A 9,655-nucleotide genomic window follows, 5' to 3' on the forward strand; every position below is an offset into this window, starting at 1 on the left:
ATCTTTCAGGTCATGTTTCTTCTGTTCAAACTATTTGAAATAGCATTTTAAAATTTGCTTAATTACAAACTATGGAAGCTTGGGAACCTCCATGTTATCATCTATAAAATGGGTATGACGCTAGTGACTAACTCATGGATTTCTGAAGGCAGTTCAGTAGATTAGTATGTTAAAGCACTGAGGATATTTCACACATGAAGCATAATATAAATGTTTGATAAACAACTTGAAGTGAATAAGAAAAGAAAAATCTTTACTTTTTTCCTTTTGTAAATTAGAAAGTAGACAGAGCAAAGAGATTTGAATTTTTACTGAAGCAGACAGAACTCTTCGCACATTTTATTCAACCTTCAGCACAGAAGTCTCCAACGTCTCCTCTCAACATGAAACTGGGAAGTCCTCAAATAAAGAAAGATGACAAGCAGAGCTTGATTCCGGTTGGAGAGTATGCAGACGTCTTTCTACTTTTTCCCCTTTTTATCTTTGCCTCTACCTTTGCCATTTCATTTCCTCAGCGTAATTTTATATGAATAATATGATTATTAGCAATATGAATTTTTTTTTCCTTACTAGAACTTAATTAGTTAAAGACCAGATAGACTAGGGTCAGATGGCAGGGGAGGAGGACCTCCTTTATCATTGGACTGGGGGAGGGGCATAGGAGAAGAAGAGGGAGGGAGGATGGGATTGGGAGGGGATGGGGGAGGGCTCTACTGATGGGATACAAAGTGAATAAACTGTAATTAAAATAAAATAAAAATTAAAAAAAATGTTGACTGCTTCTACTGCATTCTATGCTAGACACTAGACAACACATTCCTTTCTTTATAAAAGATGTTAGCAAAGCTAAGTTGGTGCCTCAGCCTTGACTGACATCAAATGTGAAACTTTTTTTTTCTTCTTCACTTTAGCTATCGCCACAGGCGCACGGAACAAGAGGAAGATGAAGAGCTGTTGTCCGAGAGCAGGAAAACATCGAATGTGTGTGTTAGATTTGAGGTCTCGCCTTCCTGTGAGTACTTTATTACAGCTCAGTTGGAGAAAAATAAATTTCCTTGAGTATACTGGTAAAAGTATGAGAGGTTCTTCTTTTCTGTTTTCAGATGTTAAGGGAGGACCCCTGAGAGATTATCAGATCCGAGGTCTAAACTGGTTGATCTCTTTGTATGAAAATGGAGTCAATGGTATTTTGGCTGATGAAATGGTAAGGCATGAGTATTTACAGTATGTTCTCAGTTACTAGAAGTTTTTAATGTTTTGAACTTTCCTGAAGCCCTATGCTGGAAAGCTTTATTGAGTTCCAAAAAGTTTTACTTTTTAGATTTACTAATTTTACTTTATGTGTGTGAGTGGCTTGCCTTCTTGTATGTGTACTACATGTTTGCAGTGCCCAGAATGGAGAGAAGAGGTCATAGGATCCCCTGGAACTGGAGTTTGGATGGTTGTGTGCTACCACATGGATGCTGAAATGGAACCCAGGTCCTCTGTCATAGCAACAACTGCTCTTAACCTCTCCAGCCTTCAAAAGAATGTTTGTAGTCTACAATTGTTCAAACAACCTGTAGAATATAGCTTTTTGCATTGCACAAAGTCCATATGGAGATTTCCTGAAGTGTTACAACACCTCTTTCCTTATGGTTTAGTTTGTACTTTGGCTTCCAAGAAGCCCAGAGAAAAGTGCAATGTGAAAAACGAACATCTCTTCAACCTTTAAGGTTTGCCCTTTTCTCTTCTTATGCTTTACCTTCTAGTCTAATTTTTCTTGATAACTTTTCATTTCTGTTTTACCATTAATTTATAAAACTGACATCTTCTTGGGAATGAGGTGGGATATATAAACCAAACAACAAGTATATGAATGAATGAATGAATGAATGAACAAATTCATGTATGAATGAATGTAACCCCAGTTGCCCTGTAACTCACTATTATAGACCATTATTATATAGCCTCAGACTAATGGGTTTCAATTTTCTTGCCTTAGCCTTCTGAGTGTTGGGATTATAAGCAAAGCTACAGTGTTGGCTCTCAATACTAACTTGCCAAGTGGCAGTCTTTTGATAAACTAATGAATCATGGACATGCATGTAAAATTACTGAATAAAAAATGTCATATAAGATGTTAATTGAGTAGATGAGGGGATTATATGAAGGCCGAGACTTGAATTTTAAGACAAAATAAATAAAATTACACTTAAGAGAGGACAGAGGAAGTTATATATCTATTTAACCCAGTAATATAATATTTATGAGACTCAAGAGCCATATTTTCAATCACTATTATCCAGATGGCCAAATAATGAAATGCATATTATGATATCTAGTATAGACAATCCCATAGGCAATCATCTTTGACTGAACAACTGTTTAAGTATATGGCTAAGAAACTTTTTTTTAAAAAAAAGGAAGAGTGGGTAGCTCCTTATATTTACATTATTCTATTGAGAGCCACATTCAGCTCATAGCTGGAGGGCCTTAGTTTATCCAACAATAGAAGGACAAGGATTATTTACCCCCAAAACTTCTTGGCTACAACCTGCCGAAGACAAATGATCTAAAGATCCTTTAAGATTTTGCTGATGCCATATGAATTTTAATTGTTTCTTATCTTTTATTGCTTTTCCTTCCAGTACTGGAGCTTAAACCTAGGGCCTTCTGTAGGCAAATGCTTAATCACCGTGCTAAATCCTAATGTATTTTACATGTTGTGTTTTGTGATAAGGTCCCATTATGTTGCTCAAGCTTTATGCTTGTGATTCTCCTGTTTCAGTCTCCCCTGTAGCTAAGACTATAGGTGTATATTATGTCCAACTTGTTTTAATTACTGTAACAGAGGAAGACATTTTAGAGAATATATGCAACTTAGAAAAATAAAATAGAAGTTAGCTAGTAGTAAATACAGAGCAATTCTGCCACTGAAAAATAACCATAGTTGACATTTTTGCTGTGATTCTTTTTAAACTGTTTTTTTCTAGATGTGTAGCCGAGATTATATTGTATGTATAACTTCGAATTCTAACTTTTTCACATTCATATGTATTTTTCATATCATTGAAACATTTTGTCAAAGTAAATTTTTACTGTCTAATAGTCATAAGGAGGTACCATTGTTTCCTTCTACTCCTCTTTTGTTTTGCCCATTTGGATTGTTAGCATCACAGTATAAATAGTGCTACTATGACAACTTTATTGTTAGTTTCTCTATGCCTCTTACATTGTTCTCATAGGATTCCTGGAAGTAGAATTATTTTCTTAAACATTTTTGGGTTTGGGTGGATAACATCAATAACAATCCATCTTAAGTGACTTATCAGATAAGACATAGCCCATAAAAGTGATATTTATAGAATGAAGGTTTATGCCTTGCATAGAGATTAAGCAAAAGCTGCTTATTATTTAGTGTTTACTTTTACTTGTGAGGTTGGGATCAAAACCAGGGCTTCATATAAACATGTGCTCTCTACTGAGCCACACTCGAACTCTTTAAAAAGCTGACTCTTCAGGACTGGCTGCATTGTCTTCCTCCATGGCCTGGTAAGGATGTTCCCCCCTCAGAGGGAGGTGATCAAAGAGCCAGCCAATGAGTTCATATCAGAGATAGCCCCTATTCCCATTACTAGGGAACCCACTTGGACACTGAGCTGCTATGAGCTACATCTGTGTGGGGGTTCTAGATTATCTCTATGAGTGGTCCTTCATTGGAGTTTCAGTCTCAGAAAAGACCCCTGGGCCCGGAATTTTTGGTTCTGTTGGTCTGTTTGTGGAGCTCCTGTCCCCTCCAGGTCTTTATATCTTCCCCCTTTTTCATAAGATTCCCTGCACTCTGCCCAAACTTTGGCTCTGAGTCTCAGCATCTGCTTTGATACCCTGCTGGGTAGAGTCTTTCAGAGTCCCTCTGTGGTAGGATCCTGTCCTGTACCCTGTTTTCTCCCTCTTCCAATGTCTATCCTATTTGCCTTTCTGAATGAGGATTGATCATCTTACCCAGGGTCCTCCTTCTTGCTTAGCTTCTTTAGGTGTATAGATTTTATTATGTTTATCCTCTATTATATGTCTAATATCCACTTATAATTGAGTATACACCATGTGTGTCTTTCTGCTTCTGGGATACCTCACTCACGATGATCTTTTCTAGTTTCTACCATTTGCCTGCAAATTTCATGATAAGCTAAGGTCAGATGGAAAGAGAGGAGGACCTCCTTTATCAGTGGACTGGGGGAGGGGCATGGGAGGAGAAGAGGGAGAGAGAGTGGGATTGGGGGGGAATGAGGGAGGAGGCTACAGCTGGGATACAAAGTGAATAAATTGTAATAAATAAAAAATAAATTAAATAAAGCTGACTCTTACTTTTACAGGCTGAACAGCATATTGCATAGTTCCCTTTTCCATGGGATGGGTCCCAGGTTCATTTGGTGTTTGATACAGTACTTTTAACAAGCACACTGAACTAGAGATCTCTAAGGTCTTTTCTCACTACAGTGTTCTGTTCCTTTCTGATTCTTTAGACCTTTAAGCTTATTAGGTGTAAGTAGACAGCCTTGAGCCTCTTGAGATGCACAGTCTGAATATTTAATGCCTGGGCTGGAATAATGTTGGAGACAATAGGAAAGAAAGGTCACTATCTCATCAGGCTCAAGAAAGAAGTCCATTTTTGTGAAACACACACCCCAAAATTTCTTGTTTTTCACCTACTAGAAAAAATTATGTTATCAGTTTTCTTGCTCCTAAATAGAGTTTAAATGGAAAGGTGATTTATTAAACAATATTTTGGCTGCAGGATTTCAGGTTTTTCCTTCTCACTCACAACAAATACTGAATTGAAGTGGTTTTGTGTTTTCTTTTTAAGAGTTCTTTCTTACTCTCTTTGGGAGAAACCTAATTCCTAATGTGAGACAGTTGCAAGTATTTTCTGTAATGTTGTTTCTAACCATTTCATTAAAAAAAGAAAAGTATATTTATGTGTTTTTCCCCTTGTGATGATAATACAGGGTCTTGGGAAGACTTTGCAAACCATTGCTTTGCTTGGTTACCTGAAGCACCACAGAAACATTCCAGGACCCCACATGGTTTTAGTTCCAAAGTCTACCTTACACAACTGGATGAATGAATTTAAACGTTGGGTTCCATCTCTCCGTGTTATTTGTTTCGTTGGAGACAAAGATGTGAGAGTAAGTGAAAAACAGCTTTAAGAAAGGCTGTCAAGAATATTATTTCTAGACTTCAGTTGTATAAAATTCCTGTTAAAGACACTTAAGTCAGCAATGACTGCTGCTGCTACTGATACTAAATAATACTTCCAGTGTACTGACTCTGTGCTAGGCTCTGTTGTATTGTGCATATACCAACTCACTTAATTTCCACTTTTGTGAATTGTGTTTACATTTTAGTGTGGACTGTTAGTAACTATATCATTTGTGCCAATTTAGAGACAGAAATGTGGAAATCGGAATGACTTAAGTTTTGCTGTTTGAAGCCAGGTGCTGTAATCCCAACACCCAACACTCAGGGAGGCAGAAGCAGGCAGACCTCTGTGAGATTGAGGCCAGCCTGGTCTACAAAGTCAGTCCAGGATAGACAAGGCTACACAGAGAAACCCTGTCTTAGAAAAAAAAAAGTTTTGCTGTTTGAAGTTTTGGCTTCTGCTTGGTGCATTCACACATTCATCCACACATATAAATCTGTGGCTTCAGAGAGCCTTGCCATTTTGTATTATACAAGACTTGTTATATACCTGCATATATTCTCAGATAATATTAGAAATTTGGATTTTAGCCAATGAAGGAGAGGTATTTAAATTAACTATTTTTGTCCAGTTAGTAGGCTATAATTATCTTAAGACTATAGAAACAATCAAAAAGTAATAAATTATGCAAAAATAAAAAAGCATAATATGCTTAAGAAGTATATTATTTAACTTTGTCTTCATTTTGCCTCCAGAGAATATAGTTTAAAATAAAAGTTTATATTGTTTCACGTATTTAGATAGTCAAATTATCAAGAGATAATCTCAGTAGAATAGTACCATAATGAATTATGTAATTTTATCATTATCATTTTGCTTGAAGAAAAAGTACTTAAATTTATTTGAATGTAACTTATAAATAATTTAAATATTGAAATACTGAGTTCATAAATTTAGAATTATAAGGCTGATTTCTCCTGAAGCCTACTATTTACGTAGAGCAAATTGGTCTCTTAAAACTCTTTTCTGGTCATTGCTACTAATTAATATAGTACTATTGCTTATAAAATTGCTTTTCTAAGTTTTGATACTTTACTAAAATTATTTCTTGAAGAGAATAAGTAGAAGAGTAGTGTTTTCACAGAATAATAGTAAAATATATATATCCGGAGACAGGGTCTCACTATGCAGACCTGGCTGCCCTGGAACTATGTAGACCAGTCTGTCCTTGAACTCATTTCCACCTACCTCAGCCTCCAGAGTACTGGAATTAAAAATGTGAGATACCATGTGAAGTGCATAAAAATGTAAATCAATGATCTTTAATATGATATATGGAATCCAAAGAGAGAGAGAGAGTGGAGGTACTTAAATTCTGCCTGCCTGCCTCCTGGGAGGCAAGGACTGTGCTGACTGGAACAATCTCTTAGTCTTGAAGGCCAGTCTGTGAAGTCAGTATTTTAAATATTGGAGTTATCACTCACAAATAGGTTGTGGTTTTAATCTTAGTAGGCAGTGACAATTTTTTTAAAACATCAGGAGGAACTATCATAGCAAGCAAGCAGAGTTTCAGACCATGGCAAACGAAAGTATTGCTTTGAGAAATTGTTTAAGTTGCTTTTTATATACACACACTCAAACATCTACATGTGTATTGGGTCACAGGTTAAATGTGGTTTATTATGGTCCATCATTAAAATTTCAGAACTACCAATTATCAATTTCATAAGTAATTGATGTGCTAACTTCAGTTCTTAGAGATTGATGCTGATATATCTTAACTCTAGATGATCCTTTGTAGACCCATTTGAACCTTGGTTTCACATGACTGACAAATGTTGACCTTTCCATTTTTCTGTTTTTTCTTTGTAAATAATTTAGGGAGATAATATTTAATAATGAAAAATTTTATATCTATAAAGGCATTTTAGTTGTGAAGTTTTTAGAGATATTCTTCATCCTGTCTATATAAAGAGATTCTCTTGATCTTGATTTATATAAAGTCATCTTGAAATATACTGCAGTATTCTCTTTTTATCGATAAAAGAGGAATTCATATCTAGTAGACATGGAAACAGAAGTGGTCTTAATTTCAACATCACTGCTGATTGTGCAGTTATGAATGAGTTCCAATGTGCATGATTTTAATAATAGCAAAGACAGAGCTTTTGGGTCATGCGGTCATCAATATTTTATTGAGCAACCTAACTTCAAATCTGGTCAATAGTTCCATAAATTCTAAAAGAGAGTTAAGTTAAATTTAAAATAAATCTCAATTCCATGACATTTTTGAGGAGTCATGAGCCTAAATCTTTCACTCAGTGAAAGAAAGATAAGGCATTATTAGGAGTCAATGAGATCTGAGATCCACTCCCTAGTTTCCTTCCCCTGTAACAATCCTCTCAAATTTGAATTGCCTTTTAAAAATGTGAGAATTTCTCAGCCTATAACTGAGGTGGCTACAAAAGTATTTTTCTGCCCTCCATGTTAGTATAGTAAGTCTTTTAATTCATAATGAATACTTGTAAATGTTGTTGAATGTATCAACAATGTGTTTGGTGCATGCTTATGAATTATTAAGAAGAGACTTTACAATAATTTATTAATTTTGTTTATGCACTGCATCTTAGAAGTTACAGTACCAAGTACTTCCTTTCCACATATATATTCTGTTTCTATTAAAATATTGTGGTTTTTATTTGGGCATTTAACATCTGGAATGAGGTTCATACTATTTAAAAGTGTTTTCAATCAAATTGGCTGCTATGTCGGCCAATGCCTGTGAAGATTTAAAAATAGTTGTAAATGGTCTCACTGTTTTTAATAGCTTCTTTTACTACATAGAGGAGATTATCTTTATATCATTAGCCTTATAATAACATTAAGAACTTCATAAAAATATTAAGGAGCTTCTGGACTCCTTACCAAAATATATAATTCTCTGCTTGGAAATGAAGGAATATATAAATTGTCTCCTAAGGTGGGAAATATGAGTATGTATTAAGTATTTTATGCTTGTTAGATGATATTATATTAGCTATTCAGATATTTGATCAATGTCCTTTTGGGCCTTTTGTGCTATGAAGTGATCTTCTGGTCCATGTAAGATGAGCTTTTGTTTCTCTTTTGTTGATAAATATGTTCTCCACAGAGCCAGATTATAGGCCACAAAGTTGTCTTTGAGTCCTTGTTTTCCTTTTTCTCAAATGAACCAGACAAAGTGGTCTGCGATATCCCATACAACTTTTAATATGTCCTCCCAACAGTTTATTTCGGCGATTACCTTGTCAACATAATCTAATATACCAAATTTATTTTGCATTAGGCTGCTTTTATTCGTGATGAAATGATGGCAGGAGAGTGGGATGTTTGTGTGACCTCTTATGAAATGGTAATTAAAGAAAAATCTGTGTTTAAAAAGTTCCATTGGAGATACTTAGTCATTGATGAAGCTCACAGAATAAAAAATGAAAAATCTAAGGTAAGTTCTCAACATCTTTATTCAAGTTTTCATTTACTTTGTAGGCTTGTTTGTTCACTTTTCTGTGTTTAAAATAAAAAAACTAATAGAAGATTATGATTTTATTCATAGAATGTGAATGACATTCAATTATTGAAGTATCCATAAAGGATAATTTATTCAATACAGGACCGATAAAAATTGAACACTGATTTTAATGCAAATTAGATATTTATTTGCAATCTCACCTATTATAGCCTAACTCTGTCATGCTACATTATTTTAATATTGCTGAGAATACTAGGTGTACACATATCATTTGTAATGACTTAGTATTTTTAATTGCTGAGCTACTTACCTTATGTGTATTTATTATTATTATTATTATTAATTATACTTTATTCATTTTGTATCCCCCCATAAGCCCCTCCCTCCTCCCCTCCCAACCCCACCCTACCTCCCCTTTCTTCATGCATGCTCCTCCCCACGTCCACTGACAGGGGAGGATTTCCTCTCCTTCCTTCTGATCTTAGTCTATCAGATCACATCAGGAATGGCTGCATTGTTTTCTTCTGTGGCCTGGTAAGGCTGCTCCCCCCTCAGGGGGAGGTGATCAAAGAGCAGGCCAATCAGTTTATGTCAGAGGCAGTCCCTCTTCCCATCACTATGCAAGCCACTTGGACACTAAACTGCCCTGGGCTACATCTGTGCAGGGGTTCTAGGTTATCTCCATGAATAGTCCTTGGTTGGAGTATGAGTCTTTGGGAAGTTCCCTATGTTCAAATTTTCTTGTTCTGTTGCTCTCCTTGTGGAGTTCCTGTCCTCTCCAGCTCTTGCTATTTCCCACTTCTTACATAAAATTCCATTCACTCTGCCCGCCAGTTGGCCATCAGGTTCAGCATTTGTTTTGATAGTCTGCAGGGCAGAGGCTTATGTGTATTTTTATGGATTGGAAAAAAGAAGGGTTTTTTTTTTTGACATTATCTTAATTGTGTGAATTAGAGTCTGGTGTT

The 9,655-nt window shown here is 35.6% G+C and overlaps 1 pseudogene; it reads left to right on the plus strand.

Moving 5' to 3' along the window:
• Positions 1-292: 292 nt before the first annotated feature.
• Positions 293-8,622, plus strand: LOC129679311 (probable global transcription activator SNF2L1; annotated as a pseudogene).
• The last annotated feature ends 1,033 nt before the right edge of the window (positions 8,623-9,655 follow it).

The sequence above is a fragment of the Psammomys obesus genome, unplaced genomic scaffold (assembly GCF_907164565.1).
Source record: "Psammomys obesus unplaced genomic scaffold, mPsaObe1.curated_primary_1811, whole genome shotgun sequence".
Classification (NCBI taxonomy): Eukaryota; Metazoa; Chordata; class Mammalia; order Rodentia; family Muridae; genus Psammomys; species Psammomys obesus.